The sequence below is a fragment of the Plectrocnemia conspersa genome, unplaced genomic scaffold (genome assembly GCF_051122295.1).
Source record: "Plectrocnemia conspersa isolate PC_06_02 unplaced genomic scaffold, ASM5112229v1 ptg000009l, whole genome shotgun sequence".
NCBI lineage: Eukaryota > Metazoa > Arthropoda > Insecta > Trichoptera > Polycentropodidae > Plectrocnemia > Plectrocnemia conspersa.
Genome location: NW_028277173.1, coordinates 22,201,381 through 22,216,761, shown reverse-complemented (window position 1 = coordinate 22,216,761; position 15,381 = coordinate 22,201,381). Strand labels below are relative to the sequence as shown.

Genomic DNA, 15,381 nt, shown 5'->3' with positions numbered 1-15,381 from the left:
ACCGTTTCGCAATAAAGAAATATTTTGTTAATGCGTGTTGTTTATGTGACCCTTTTTTCTAGTCGTAACGAGGGCCTTTTCATTTTTGGTCACAATCATAATCGCGAGTTCCAAGAATAAAATCCCCCACAAACGAGGGCCTTTGCGTGGTCCCATCCTATACACTATATTGTCTTGTTTCTCTCAATTATTGATGACTGGTTACATTCATTAACGCGAGTTTCAAGAATAATCAATGTATTTAAAAACAGAAAGTATCTGTGAAAATCACAGATTTAGTTTATGCTACTGTTATATATTTATTACGCATTATCCTCAAGTTACTTTACGATTTCCAATAAAATTATTACTTCATTTAAATATTAAATAATATATATTTTTATAGAATTATTATAGTAATACTGAACGATTATATAAATATAAGTATATCATGAGTTTTGCATGAAATTATACTACTAATGCATTTTTTTATATTTATTACCAAGACTTAGATAACAACATCTTTAGTACAGGTTTTGTGAAAGTTTAAAAAAATACTAACTTTTAAATCCATTTTTGCCCTTATTTTTTATAAAACTTTTTTTGTATCGCCTTAAATAGTAACATTAACTTTATACGGAATTTAAAAAATGCTATTTACTTTAACGACATTTAAAAAAATATTTTTATTATTATCTAGTATTGATCTAAGGTTTATCAAAAGGAGAACATTGCTTATAAATTATTGTAAATCACATTTTATATAAAATCTAACAGTCAAGCATTACAGTATCGTCTATCAGTGTAGGCAGATTTTAGATTAATTATTATCTCTACACTTATAAGCATGAACACAGTGATATGATCATTTTATTGAAAAGTTTTAATGTTGACATTTAAAAATACAAAAACAACAAATATTTTTTTAGCGACCTAATAATATAGTTCTTAGTTACTTGTAACGCCAATTTATTTAAGACAATAGTGTCATGGTTAATTTATTTATATTTAATTAACTAGTCTATTTCAATAATGAGGATATCTAATCTCTATATATTGTTTTTAGCCAATTATTTTAAATCTAAGATTTTTAATCTTCTTCTAGTAGTTCTTGCTTTTATTTTATATATTTGTTTTAAACAGAAATTTTATTGTTAAAAGCAAAGAACAATAATTACGATTTGGAATTAATTACAATATAAAAAAAAACACATAAATTTAACACGCGTATAATTAAGTAGAAATATTTGTGCTTCACCCTATATTTTTTCAAATCGCATTATCACATCGGAATGTGAATGGATTTTGATGTAAAATATGTGACGTGGTCACTTAATAAATCATAAAGTCGCATACGTATAAATATTCGTCTGGTGCTTTGATATTTTTTTTCATTAAGCGACGAGTGATGTACGGCTCTGGATTAATTTGCGTTCGTATGAGATTCATCAGTATGTTTGTAATTGATTCACGTCGAAACTCGTATAGGGGATTATGACTTTTCATTGTTGGCAACATTGACGAGGACATCCGTCACGCGTTGTCAATTTTTATTAACAGACAGTCCGCATGGCTTTAATGCTCGAATAAATAAACATCGATAGCATCTTAATAAAATCAAGTGGGCGAAATTCGCACTATTTTGATCAATTTCCTCATTATTTTATTTATAAATAAATATATAATACAACCAGGCGGATTGTGCTTTAAATGAACAACATTATTAATCATCTGCCTTACATTTTACAATCTTATTAGAAAATCTTTAGACGGAACTTCCCACTCGTTCTTGAGCAATCAATTCTAAAGAAAGAACGTCTGATGAAGATTTCGTTTAGAATTATTTATATGCAATATATTCGAAGCGGCTCTTTAAATTTAATTTAACTATCGACTGAAGTATATAAACAGCTTGTGCAAAGTTTATTACGTGCCGATAAATAATTAATTAAATAATGAATTAATTTTTACGTTATTCAGATTATGTTTATAAAAATTATACTTTCGTTTTTACATAATGAAACAAATCTACCAATTTGTTGTTTTAAGGATTTAACGCTGAATTTTGAGCTTCACTTTGAAATATGTAATTTTGAAAGTAGAAAATTTTTTTTAGAAAAAGTAAAAAATGCTGTAAAAAAATAGTAAAGAAAATTTAACAGTTTCAATATTAACAGCTGCATTAAATATTATACAATATTTGTAACATAATTTATATAACATTAAATATTATATTAAAGCGATTTTTTTAAATATTTTCAAATTTAGAGTTGAAATCATTTTAATTTACTATAAAATAAATGTTTAAAAAAAATATTCAGCGTGTAAATTTACATAAAGACTTGTGTAGTTATATGTATATAATACATTGTTTTTTTGGGACATCTTAGAAAAAACTTTATGCACATGTTATGCACACGCGTTAAAAGCGCAATAAACAAATTTACATAGTTTTCCGACTCGCTGACAAGTGCAGTGAACGTCACAGTTTCCAATTTTTACACACATACATTCGTGCGTGCTACAGCTGAGTTACTAGAATAAAATCGTATACGTCGCACAAAAATACGATTGTGTGTTGTTTTTGTTTCTACCTGCGCTGCAATAACGGTTATTATCAGGAAACTGCAGCGTATCATCATACTTTAGAGAGCTTAGCAGAGGTCGATAATATTATTTAAAAAATGCAAAAAAAAACATTTCAAAAATTAATAAAATATTTTTGTTATTTAGTGACACAAATTACATACATATAATAGATATAAATTTACACACATAAAAAAATAAATAGAAAATATACATATTTTACAATACAGTCAATTATATTTAAAAAAAAATTCAAAATAAAATCACTGTTTAGTTAGGAGTAAAAATACTATTTTTTTTAAATCATATATTTATGAAAATCTACAAAAATATTAAACAAATAATTGAAACGTTCTAGTCTTGGGTAATAGCTTCGATTTTTTCAAATCTGTTAGTTAATGTTTGTGAATGACGTTTAAATAGCGAATTGTACACAGTGACGCTTATGAATATCTCCTTCTGGTAGGCGTCAGTGCTTGTCCTTGAGCGCGTGTCCTCAGATTCGTGTCTGATCTCAACCAGTAACTGTTTATCAACTCCTACCGTATCCTTCTGTTAGTTTCAGTGTCTGTGTGTTTTGGATAAAAAGTAGAAAATTTGACGCTCACTGCAAGTGCATTTTTATCATGCTGACGAATATAAAAATTAAAGATTAGCAACCCAAAATTAATTATCAACAATGGCTGTTCGTTAGCTTTACACAAAATAATGGCATGGCATTGATAAATAAAATGCAGTGAAATGTTCAGTGTTGGCAAATTTTTATATGTGCGAACTCTATTACATATTATTCACTTCATTTAAAAATTAAAGTAAAATTATTAAGGAATTTAACTTTTATTTTACTTCCGATTTAAGACACGCGCAAGTTCATTTAAATTCGCACCAAGCGGAGTTACGCCAAAGTATCGACCGCAGCCGCTTCCCTTTTATGTATTACGTATTCATAATAATTACATAAATTGTACTGGATCTGATACAATGTCAGAACAGTATAAATATTTTATATTACGACATAACTTCATAATCAAATGTCACTGTAAATATTCACATATGTATATTATTCGTCTACATATATTTTATTAAAAATTATGACACTACACATTTCATTGTGGCATAATGAAATATGTAGTGTAATAATACTAAATTTTTCGCCGTCAAAATCGGCTTTGAAAGAATTTGACAGATGCGTTTCGATACGGTCGTAAATTGAAAACCTAATCGAATGTCATCGCGCTTTATAAAATACGCCATGTGTCTTTATGAAATGCCAAATAATATAATGATACAGACGTGGTGTTAAATTTATATCGATGATAAATACCGAGTTTAAATTGACAGAAATTAATAACACAGTAGAGGAATATAATAACAATAAGCATCAAAAATGGCGGCCGCTGCCAGAAATTGCTTTGGCATCAAAACACTTCGCCTAACGACAAAACGATTTCCTCATTCTCTAGCGGTTGGAGAAAAAAAAATGTTTCGCTTTTATTATAGAGGGTGAATCGAAATTCACGCATTAGTGCCAACTGAATGGAATCGTTATGTTGGCTAATCTGCATTTAATATCTTTCGCAAACCTTATCAAGTTTCACAATGGATGATCAGCGATAATATTACCTGGCTACTCTGATATACAAGTGAAATTGAACTATAACAGACGTTAATGGCTTCAGTTAACAATGGCGTTACTCTATAACTGGACTCTAAGGAGCAGATGAATATTTGAAGCTACTATAAATTATTTTGATTTATAAACTAAATATATATTGTTACTTAAAATTTATATTTATATATCTAAATATATATTGTCACTTAAAATTAAAAAAATATTTGTTTTATGTTTCAATCTTATGGTAGATACAAAATAGTTTACCATTATTTGCTGTATAATTTTTTAGAGCTATCTTTTTAATATTATCACTAGCAGATGACACACATAATCATACATACTATGCTTTAAATCTACAGTCAAAGTAGATTATTTAGTGCTACTATTTTACTTTTTAGCTCTTTTGACGTTTTAGAGATGTTCAGCATTTTATATAAATATTATCAAAGGAACGGTTTTGTAAAGCGTACTTTTCTTGGTACTTGGAATATAATATACGTTACAAATTTCGTATTAGATGCCATACAAATTCTCTGCAATTTTTCATAATCGATTCCATTGAGTGGAAGGATATGTTACAATCAGGCAGAAAATTCTGTTTTTTGAGCTTTTTTGCTAAATAAGCTTGTTTGTGCGCTTTCTCTTTACTTTATCATGGGCTTAAGAACATTATGCTTATTAGCTGATTGATTTTGTCAAGGTAGTTATATATTATATAGATACCACAATTAAAATAAAGTGAGATTTGTTTGACTCCTGAAGTTTCAAAAATTGTACAGAAAATTTTAGTTAAAAATCGGTTTTAACAGAAACAAAACTGAATGTTTAGTCGGATTTTATGAGCTATATTTTTATTCGTAGTTCGTGGAAATAAACAAGACATTTGATACCCCATCATAAACATATTGAAGAGCACTGATTTGGAAACTACTATATTGTATTTAATTTATCGTTGAGACGGATTTTCACAAGGTCTTTACAATAATGGCGCATAATACTCACGTTTTGAAATGAATGCGGTTCATTTGTGTGCCGGGTCCATTACACATTTCATTTCGGCAAGTCCTTCGGGTGGTCCCGAGGGCAAAAAAGGTACACACCCGACGCGAGGCAATACACTTTATTACTTTTCTTCTTTGCCGAAACCCCCGCAAAAACAAACCAAACAACTGCACGGCGTTAAAGATGATTTATGACGCATAAAGCGGAGTGGAGGAAAAAATCTGCGGCGGGGCAAAGTTGCGTGGAAATCAAAAATAAACTCAAAGCGAAGAAAAACTGAAAAATATAGAAAAAAACACACACACAAAATAAGCGTAAGAGCGACTCATCACAGCTCAGGATAATAATTACAGATTTTATATCAACGCGTAATCTGTCTTAATATTTATATATAATTACGAGTGTAATAGTCGTGGGAGCTGGGTACGTCGCATGACCTTGACAATAAGCTCTTTTTATATATCTCAATTAGAGCTTACATTTTTGGAAAATGTATAATCTTTAGACGTGGGTGCTTCAAGTAGTAAAAGGATGTTTTATGCGGTTTTTTACATGTTAAAATTCCAAGTTGCAAGTTCCATTTTCTGAATTTTTGTTCTTAGCTTTATGAGAGTATCTTGCACAACTTATTATAATTTAATAGCAAGGACCATTTCAAACATACGAAAACACGTCTCGAATGTACGAGACGCACAAAGTATTTGTTCAAACAATGAAAGAAAGATCTTGTAAATAAACGATTGCGTTAATAATTGTAAATATTACACAGACCACCTAAAAGCATATCCGTTCTAAGACGTTAATGACATAAATATCGCAAAAACTAATCTTTATTTGGAAAGGATGCGTGCTATACAATACATTCTACACTGCGCGTACTACTAGTTAATGTGTCCAGTGTGCGATGCAACTGGCCCGCAAACATACTTGTCTGCGATACGCCACAGCTGTCTCAAACCGGCATTATAAAAAATGCGACACTTAGTCACAAAGATAGAGACGCAGAAGACGGACGAGGAGAGGCATAATGAAGTCACAGCAGCAGAGAAAAGTCAGCACACCGGAGCAACGAAGAAAAGTGGTCGAAATATTTATTACAAAGTGTGCATATCGACGTCATTTTATTACTGAAAACTGTTGTTTTCGAGCACAATAATCAGAAATAGACTTACCCCGAACTAGAAGATCACAAACAATTCAAATTGCAGCCACGATCGAACGGGTGAAGAATAATGTTGCTGATTTAAAGTTTAGTAAACCTAAGGGGTGTAACTTTGCAGCCAGTAAGACGCAAGTGGAATCTAGTTAGAGTATTATTAAATTATATTTACATATGTATGTTGCAACAAACTATTTTGGCTGAGCTCGGTATTCTCCGAGCGGTGATGGAGAAGCTGGCGGCGGGATGTGTGCGTCCATGATCTTTAGTTGTCCACGGGCGTGCGGCGGGGACCAATCTGCTGGAGCCTGCGAGTGTTTTAGTGTCCGCCAGTGACTACCTGTGACGATCTTCTCTTCCTTAGAAACAAACATTAAAATATTAAAGGCTGCAAAATTTGCTGATGAATCATGTAATATGCAGCGATCGTCCAGCCAATAGATTTCAGCAAAGTAGATATACGCCTAATAAGTGACATTTGCTTGATGATCATTATTCAAGGTCGTATACTGCAACGGAAATTTTGTGGATCCGGTGATTTATTGTATCCCGTCGTGATTGTTTCGCAAAAAAGAAATATTATTTCAATGACAGAGAATATTTACAGTTGAAACACGCGTGTTTTTTATGTGATTTTTCTGGTCGTAACAAGGACTTTTGTGTGGTCCCATCCTTTACGCTATTGTGTTGTTTCCTCGTTAATAGATGATCATTTTAGTCACAGTAAATTAACGCGAGTCTTAAGAATAAGACACACACTGAAAATGCAACAAATTCAACTAGGCAACGTTCATCACATCTTGGGTTATCCAGAACATGACTGCAACGAATTTTGAAGAACGATCTGCAGATTTTTTCATACAAAATTTTATTAGTACAATAATAAATTCCACTGGAGCTAGAAAAATGCCTTGAATATTTTCTTAGACTCCGAGATTTTATCAGACAAAATAATAAGTGTATTCACACATGAGTGATGAAGCGCATTTATAAACAAAAAATGTAGGCTTTGGGGTTCGGAAAATTCAAGAAGGATTCATTAGCATCAGTCATTCAATCGTTAAAACTAAACATTGAGCATGAAATTCAAGCAATTCAGTCTGTAGTACTAAGGAAGGTCATGGAAAATGTAGTGAAAAGAGCAGTTTTGTGCGAAGCAGAAACGTGATATAATTTTTATCAAAAAATTTGTAAAAAATTATTATTGATTAATTAAAAAAGTCTAATCGTAATTTTTGTGTTGTAATTAATATTTTAGAAATTATGGGGTGAAAAAACGAATTCGCTACTTCTTTACCATCTGGTATATTTCTTTAAATATATATGTATGTAATAATTTATGAAGTGTTAGTAAAGTCACACTCATTTGGCCTTAAACCTTAAAGCTTCTTACACAGCTTCTGGGAAAGTGTTTTTAATAATCTTTGCCTCAAAGGCGATCAGTTGTGACTTTTATAATTAAAATACTCAACTTTCTTAACGCATTGCTTCTTTTTTTGATGCATAAAAATAAGTTTCTCAAATAAAAATAAAACGATAAATTATTTTTTGATTAAATTCAAGAATATGAAGCACATATGTAAAATAATTAATTAATGTGTTAAAGCAATAAGTTTTCTACGAAATGCTTTTAAAAAAATATACTTTTGCCATTCTATATATAAATATAAATTTAACACTTTTAATCTAGATAGACAAAACATCAAGAATAATCCTAAATTCAATTATAAAATGTAAGACAATACAGTCTAGACTAGAATTTTTGGCTCCAATAGCCACAAATTGTATCTTTGTTACAAAATACACGAAACCATTGTATAGTGTAATTTATATCTTCTTGTTCGATTTACCATTTGGAAAAATTACTAATTTATCGCTAAAGTATTCGTTCAATAAAAGAGACATATAATACCGTGGATCATATTTTATAAATTCATTTTTTATTTTGTCGCATAAATATTGTCTACTTCATAACGAGCAATTATTTCTGTCGTTTAATATGAACACGAAACTCCACTTTAGTGTTCATGGATTACGCGTGTGTTTTTATCATTTTTTTATTATTCATCTTCTCGGTTCAGTGTAAGCCCGCTTTGGAATTAGGGTCCTCTTTGACCAGCGAAACTTTTTTCTCGCGTTTTTTCCATCTGACAAATATTTATAACGGATTAAACCTGTACCGTTTTAATAGTATTTTTGAAGTGGAAATTAATACTTATTTGTCAAAAATGAATCGCAAAAGCTCAGGATTTATGTAATATTTTATAACCTACGTTCGTACGACTCTAATCCGAATTCAAAGTTTGCATTATAATGTTCATTAAGCAGATGCGTTAAATAGCTAAGATTTAATTCACAAATATAAAACTAGCTATATTTTAAAAATGCAATAAATTTATGCACAAATATTGTACATAAATTGTCTGGTTTTGCTCGTGTTAGAATGATTTTCTAAAAACGAATAAAATTTATTTAATCTAGATTGATAAATGTCACCTATAAATTTCATAAAAAAATCAGTAGTATTAATAAGATATACATATCTTTTCTCATTTATGTTTATATACATAATTGGTAGCTAACTTAAATACAATATATGCCGTGATCAACTTCTACATATGCATATTTAGAATAATTAGGAATGTCGACTATATTTAATTTTATTTATTTTTCAATACTAAATCATCAATGCAATGAGTGAGTTTCTGATATGATCTTTAAAAAAAAATTTTTTTTTTATTACCATTTTCCTATATTTCACCTCTTCATATTGTGATTGGATTACATGTTAGAAATCAATACTACTGCTTCATTTTTAACGGCCCTATTTATTTATTCTCCAAAATATTTTATTAAATTACATAGCCTTATTTTCGCGTTGTTATAAAATTTGCATATTAAATATATTCATAAGCGCCAAGCATTACAAAACAATTAGATGCCGTAAATAAAGCTCAAAACAACAATAGGATCGTTTCGTGGATGTTTGCCAAAGTGGCTGACTTTTTTATTGACAAACTTACACATACGCGTCTCAGAAAATATCTAGTGAGAAAAAAACGGAACGAGACAGAACTCTGAAAAGTATTTCAACTTCCCGAAATTTGAGTTCAAGGCTCTCAGACGCCCCAGATATTTTTTTATTAAGTCATGAGGACAAAAAATATTATATTGTTTATGGCAATCACAACACGCGGATACGTGAGAGTTGATTTATGCTTTATACGTTAAAAAAAACTAATAAAAATAGGTAGTTTCGTATAGAATGAAATAGGGTTATCGTCGCGATCTACTAATGTTGAAACTGCGATTTTTTTGCTTTCGAAAGCGATATCTCGCGATTCTGTATCGAGATGGCTATTATTTTGCTTTTATGGCGCCGATAAAAATAAACTATAGAGAGAGAGAGAGAGGAGAATAAAAAAAGGGAAAAGTTTCCGATACAGTAGAAAGCTTAACGCTTTATCCATTATGTATGCGAGTTTATCGGGACGTTTTGCAGAGATAATAGTAGAAACTTTAAAGTCGCTCTGATAATTTAAATACTTAAAAGTACTTATGCGTAATGTATTGTTTCGTACTCAACGTTAAAATATAAGCTTACAATAAAATATATGTACTTTGTAAACTGACCTTAAACATGTAAATTAAATTTTAGTAATGTTATTTTACCTTCAATATGGTGTGATTATTCATAAATATTCAACACCGATTAAAATTGCTGATGAATTATAAATACATCATGAAATATTTAATCGTAATTCATATTTGAGTAATATGAAATACGATTAAATATTTGTGTTCATTAATCTGCTAAACTATAAACTTCAGATTATATATAAAAGACTCATTAAAATATTGTTATGAAAAAGATTAGATCGAAGCGTGCTAAAAATATTTACTTATTCATGATTAAATCAATAAAAATAACCCCATAATTTTATTTGTTATAAATATATACGTTTAAAAAAAAAGTTTTATTAACATATTTTAGTAAATAAAATAGTTTGTTAAATTTTAAGCCTTCAGCATTTTTAAAACTGATTTTTGAAATTTTATATACGTTTTTCAGGAGCTCCTTATGAGCATAAGTATATTCAAATAAATACAACTATTCTTCACGCTAGCGTTATACAAGCGCAAGTGCCGAACGTATATTTTGGTGGATTAAAAGCACAAAATAATACACTTAAAAGGAACAAAATTAAGTGCCGACAAAGTCAGTGAAATATGTTTTTGAAATATTAGTAGTTGCACGTAAAAATTTTATTTGCCAAGTAACATACACTGTGGCACTAATTGGGCTAGAAATGAAATTTTAGCGTCATATCGCTAGTTTATTGTAATTTTTTTTTAGGTTTGCTTGAATGTCGTTGTTAAAAAATCATATGCAATGCATTTAGTTGACATTAAAAATACAATAAATTTATTCATTAATGATCTATATTTAGCATCACCAAATTATATTGCAGTAAAATTTACACAAATTTATGGGGCAAAAATGCCAGCTAAAAAAACATTAAAAAATGCAGTATATAAATAAAAAAATCAATATTCATAACAACTAAAATAATCTTAAATTAAATTTAATTCAGTAATTTAATCAAAACTAAATTACAACGTATAGAAGAGATTTTCCGACGCATTGCCAAATTTATACCATTGGAACAGTTGACATTTTAATGACATTTTTGCCTATTTTACTGTAGAATTTGATTATAACTTTGTGTTACGTCTGATATTCTGTATTTGAAAATCAGTTCACTTTATCACTTTCAGTAGTACCCGTCTCGATTGTGACAGTAAAATTCGCGTCATGGTAAGGCAAACGCCGATTGTCTTTGGCACAGATTCAATTTTACAAAATGGTGAAATATTTTATTTCCGTGCTCGCTCCCCGATGCCAGGGGCGGCAAAATGCGGCTTACGTGCTTTAATTTGCATTTTTAATTGCGCTCGTTTATACGAGCAATCGCCTCAAAAAATTCAAACCCCTACTGTAGCGGTCCTTTCGAGAATCATAACTAAAAATGTTTGCCTAAAAGTAATAAAATAATAAAATATTTTAATACAGAGAAATGACATTTTTTATACGGAAAATACGGTGATTATATTCGTTTTGAATGCGATCTTTGATTATATATATACGACTTTGCAGAGAGCTTTCAAAGGTAAGGTTCTTCATCGCATCCCGTAATCCTTATCTTATTTTTAATATTTTCTTTTCATCTTCTACACAATTTCTTATCATGGATAAGCTTGTATATACATATATGTATTCAATCTTTCCAAAATATTGTGCTTTAAATATTTAAATGCATTTATATAATTTTTTAATACTGAAACAAGGAACTTGATTTGCTACAAGCTATTTAAAGAGCAAATTAATAAAACTGTAAACAGAATCTTTTTCAAATGAATGCTAAATATGTACAATATACATTTTTTTGGCCTTTGATCCTTGGCAAACCACTTAGCGGAACGTCTCAAATTATCACAGATTTTTTTTAGTTGATAGATGATATTTTCCTGAAAAGTAACTGAATCGCATTGAGGTTTTATTTATTTAATACATTTTACATGTATGTATTTGGATTATTACATTTAGTGCTTGCTTTTATATTTGAGTTACAGATAATATACAATTAAATAGCGCATCAATCATAAAACACTACATTGTCTCGAAACTTTGTTTAAAAGTATCAAAGAAAGTAGAAACAATTAAAAGTATATTTTATCTAAATGATTAATGAACATATTTGTCACATAATCTAATTCAGTGTTTTCACTTAGCGTGCATCTTTTAAATCATAATAATTCGTATATAACTAAAGATATATTTTTCTCTTTAAATTAAAATTATTTATATAAATTTAAAATACCATTAAAATTAATTAATAAATTCTAAAATATTATGTGCTTAAAAAATGTTAATTAACAATATTTTGTTGCACCCTCTTTGGCTTTTAATACTGAAAACACAAGTAAAAGCATAGATTTAATCAACAATTCTATTTGTCATGGCAAACTTTTTAGATCACTTACAAGTCTCTGTTTGCTCGATTATTTTGACAAACGATATTCAGTTTAATTTAGAACTCTCTCAAGAGCAGTCTAAATTTTTCCTCCCACATAATCTGAAATGCTTTTAATAATGTAATATTGATTAAATTAGCAATAAAACAACACTGACTATTTTCATCCAATGATATGTTCAGAAACATCCGTATACTCTAATCAAATCTTAGCCCACGTGCTTTTACATCGAAGGAATAAAAATAAAATCTATCGCTTTCACTGTTTTGTCGATCAAGATCTATTTCAAAATATATGTAAGAAGCATCTCTGTATTTGCACAGTTGCATCAAGATATTTTCGCTGTATTTTTTGCCACTTTGATGACAAAAATAGTGCATCCAATTTGTTCCGTATATAAAATATGCGTGTTTTGTCATTAACTTAATTTACGAATACAATAATATCTATTTTTACAGAACTTAATTGTGGACAATTTGGAGTAAATAATTTAAAAAAATATATGAGTGATAAAAATATATATACATTTTTTTATATTAATATAAATATAATATAAAATTATTGTGATCTTAGCATAACTTCTCAACCGTTAAATAAAATATCTCAGCTACCTCTAAAGATTCTTCTCGAGTGTCTCTCATCTTTGTAAATTTTGAACTGGATGTTCGAGTAGCGGTTTAAGTTTTAGCACGTGACTTAGGCATGCCCATCGTTTTCAAGGAATTCCAATGCATTTCCAACGGATGCAACTTTTGCTTATCTCTTGAATCTAGACAAATTCCACAACCGTAGTTTGAAAGCAAACGTCTAGAAGTGCTTCGTACTAAAGTATCCTCCTTACTTTGTATGTATCTACATAAATATGCAGGTACTCATAATACCCAGAATACGACCGCAAAATTGAGCTCTTTGAGATCGCGAATTATTTGCATACTTCAATGATAAAAGTTCAAATAACGAAATTGTAAATACCAACCCATTATTAAAGAGCAATTTCCAGAAATTTCATTAAAGCACACAGCGGTATAATTCCTACAGATTGACGTTCTGTTCTGTTTATTCGTTCTATTCATAGTTGAACGTTTGTTTGAGTTCACAAAGGAAATCGAGTTATTAATTGAATATTGATTTTGTATTATTGTGATTTTTTGTATAAATTGTAAATTATGCTTTTATTTAAGCTATATTTATAATAAATATAACTAACTTTAATGTTGTAAATTAATCATAATTATCTCAAATAGAATATTCTGAACTCTCAACAATGCTTTTTTTATTATTAAATTATACATATATAATAATACTATAATACCATAACGAGGTTATTGTTCAGTAGTCCTATTATGTTTGATTTCATTTATCAACCCACATTTAAGATTTCCTTGTTATACTTTATTAAATGGAAAATAATGATAAAAGCAAAAGTTCTAATTTCCAATGCGTATAAAGATTATTTTATATTTATTTTCTACACATATATATATTTAATTTAAGGTTTTTGATAATATTTCTTGCTAAGTAATATCATAATGGATTTTTAAATCCTATAAAAGTATAAAAATTACAATTGAAATTTTTTTTCCATAGCACTATCGCTACATAAAATATCATAAAAAAAATATATTTGTTTTTAACCATATTGTATAATATTTGGTACTTTTGATTCAATATTTATTAAAACCATTGTGTAACTGTTTGCATAGTGATGTTTCACCCTATTCTGTCTGAGCAAATGTAATCCATCATAACAATGAACACTGCTAAAATTCGACATGCAATGTTTTACCATTCGTAAAAAGCTCTGCTATAAGCTGGTGCTTTTTTTAAAAGCATGAAAACACGGTAAAATTTTATAAAAATTTCCAATGTTTTGTTTGTTTATTTCTGAGTAGTAATTAGTGATGTAAAGCCTTACCTACACGCGCGTTGCATTGAAAACCGAAAGCTGATTAGCAGTTAAATCTCGTTGTATTACACGGATACTGAATGCGAACTGATTCAAAGCGACGTGCTCATTCGCATGATGGGATATCAACGTCGACAATGGTGTGCTTTATGGAAATTCCTGCAAATGCGAGCTATATATGTATATATATCTGGGAAGCATGTTTTTGAGTGCAGGGAACAAGAGAAAGCCTCAATACAGTATTTGATATGAAATAAAATCGCAATGAAACGGAAACATATTTACAATGAATTGTATTCTGTGTATTGATTTTATTCCATAATTTATTTGAATAGGATAGCTTGATAAATATGCAGAAATAAAAATTATTTAACAAGCATAGAACAATCTAAAATTCAGGCCTGCCAAAGAGAGGGAACAAATTCCCAGGACTCCACTCTAAAAAATCATAGAAAAATATATGTATAAAAAAAATAAAAACCGACCTCAAATAACGAATCCTTACTGCTATGACTATGGATATCTAATATAAAAAGCCTAATCAAAGTTTATTCAAACCGAATTTTGCTCAATAAGAGAGCGCAAAAAACAATTATCTCTTCTCAGAAGGCAAAAATCCACGTCAAAAGCAATAAAATCGTGTCGACGTCGTCGCAGTGGGAACGCTCGGTAACGAGCGTTCCCACTGCGGCGGCGACGGCACGATTTTATTGCTTTTGACGTGGATTTTTGCCTTCTGAGAAGAGATAATTGTTTTTTGCGCTCTCTTATTGGACAAAATTTGGTTTAGATGTACTTTATTCGATTCTCACTCGTAATATTGTTATATAGTCTTAATATAAACGCTTGATAATCGAACGTTTTCACCTCGATGGCACGATTTTATTACTTCTGACCTGAACTAGAAATTCACTATATGGCAACACTGAGCAGCAAAGGAAACACGACTAATTATCAATTATGAATATTTTTAATAATTTTAATGCCTAATTAATATATTTAGCATAACATATGTCGCAACGGTGGCTAATTTTATATTTATTTGTAACATAGAAATGGGTAACACGCACCAATTATTATTTATTTAAGAAATTATAA

The 15,381-nt window shown here is 29.5% G+C and overlaps 1 protein-coding gene across 10 annotated transcripts in view; it reads left to right on the top strand.

The window, feature by feature from the left end:
* Positions 1-15,381, top strand: part of LOC148232254 (uncharacterized) — a 325,652-nt gene that overhangs the window by 106,061 nt on the left and 204,210 nt on the right. The gene's annotated exons all lie outside the window — the stretch shown is intronic.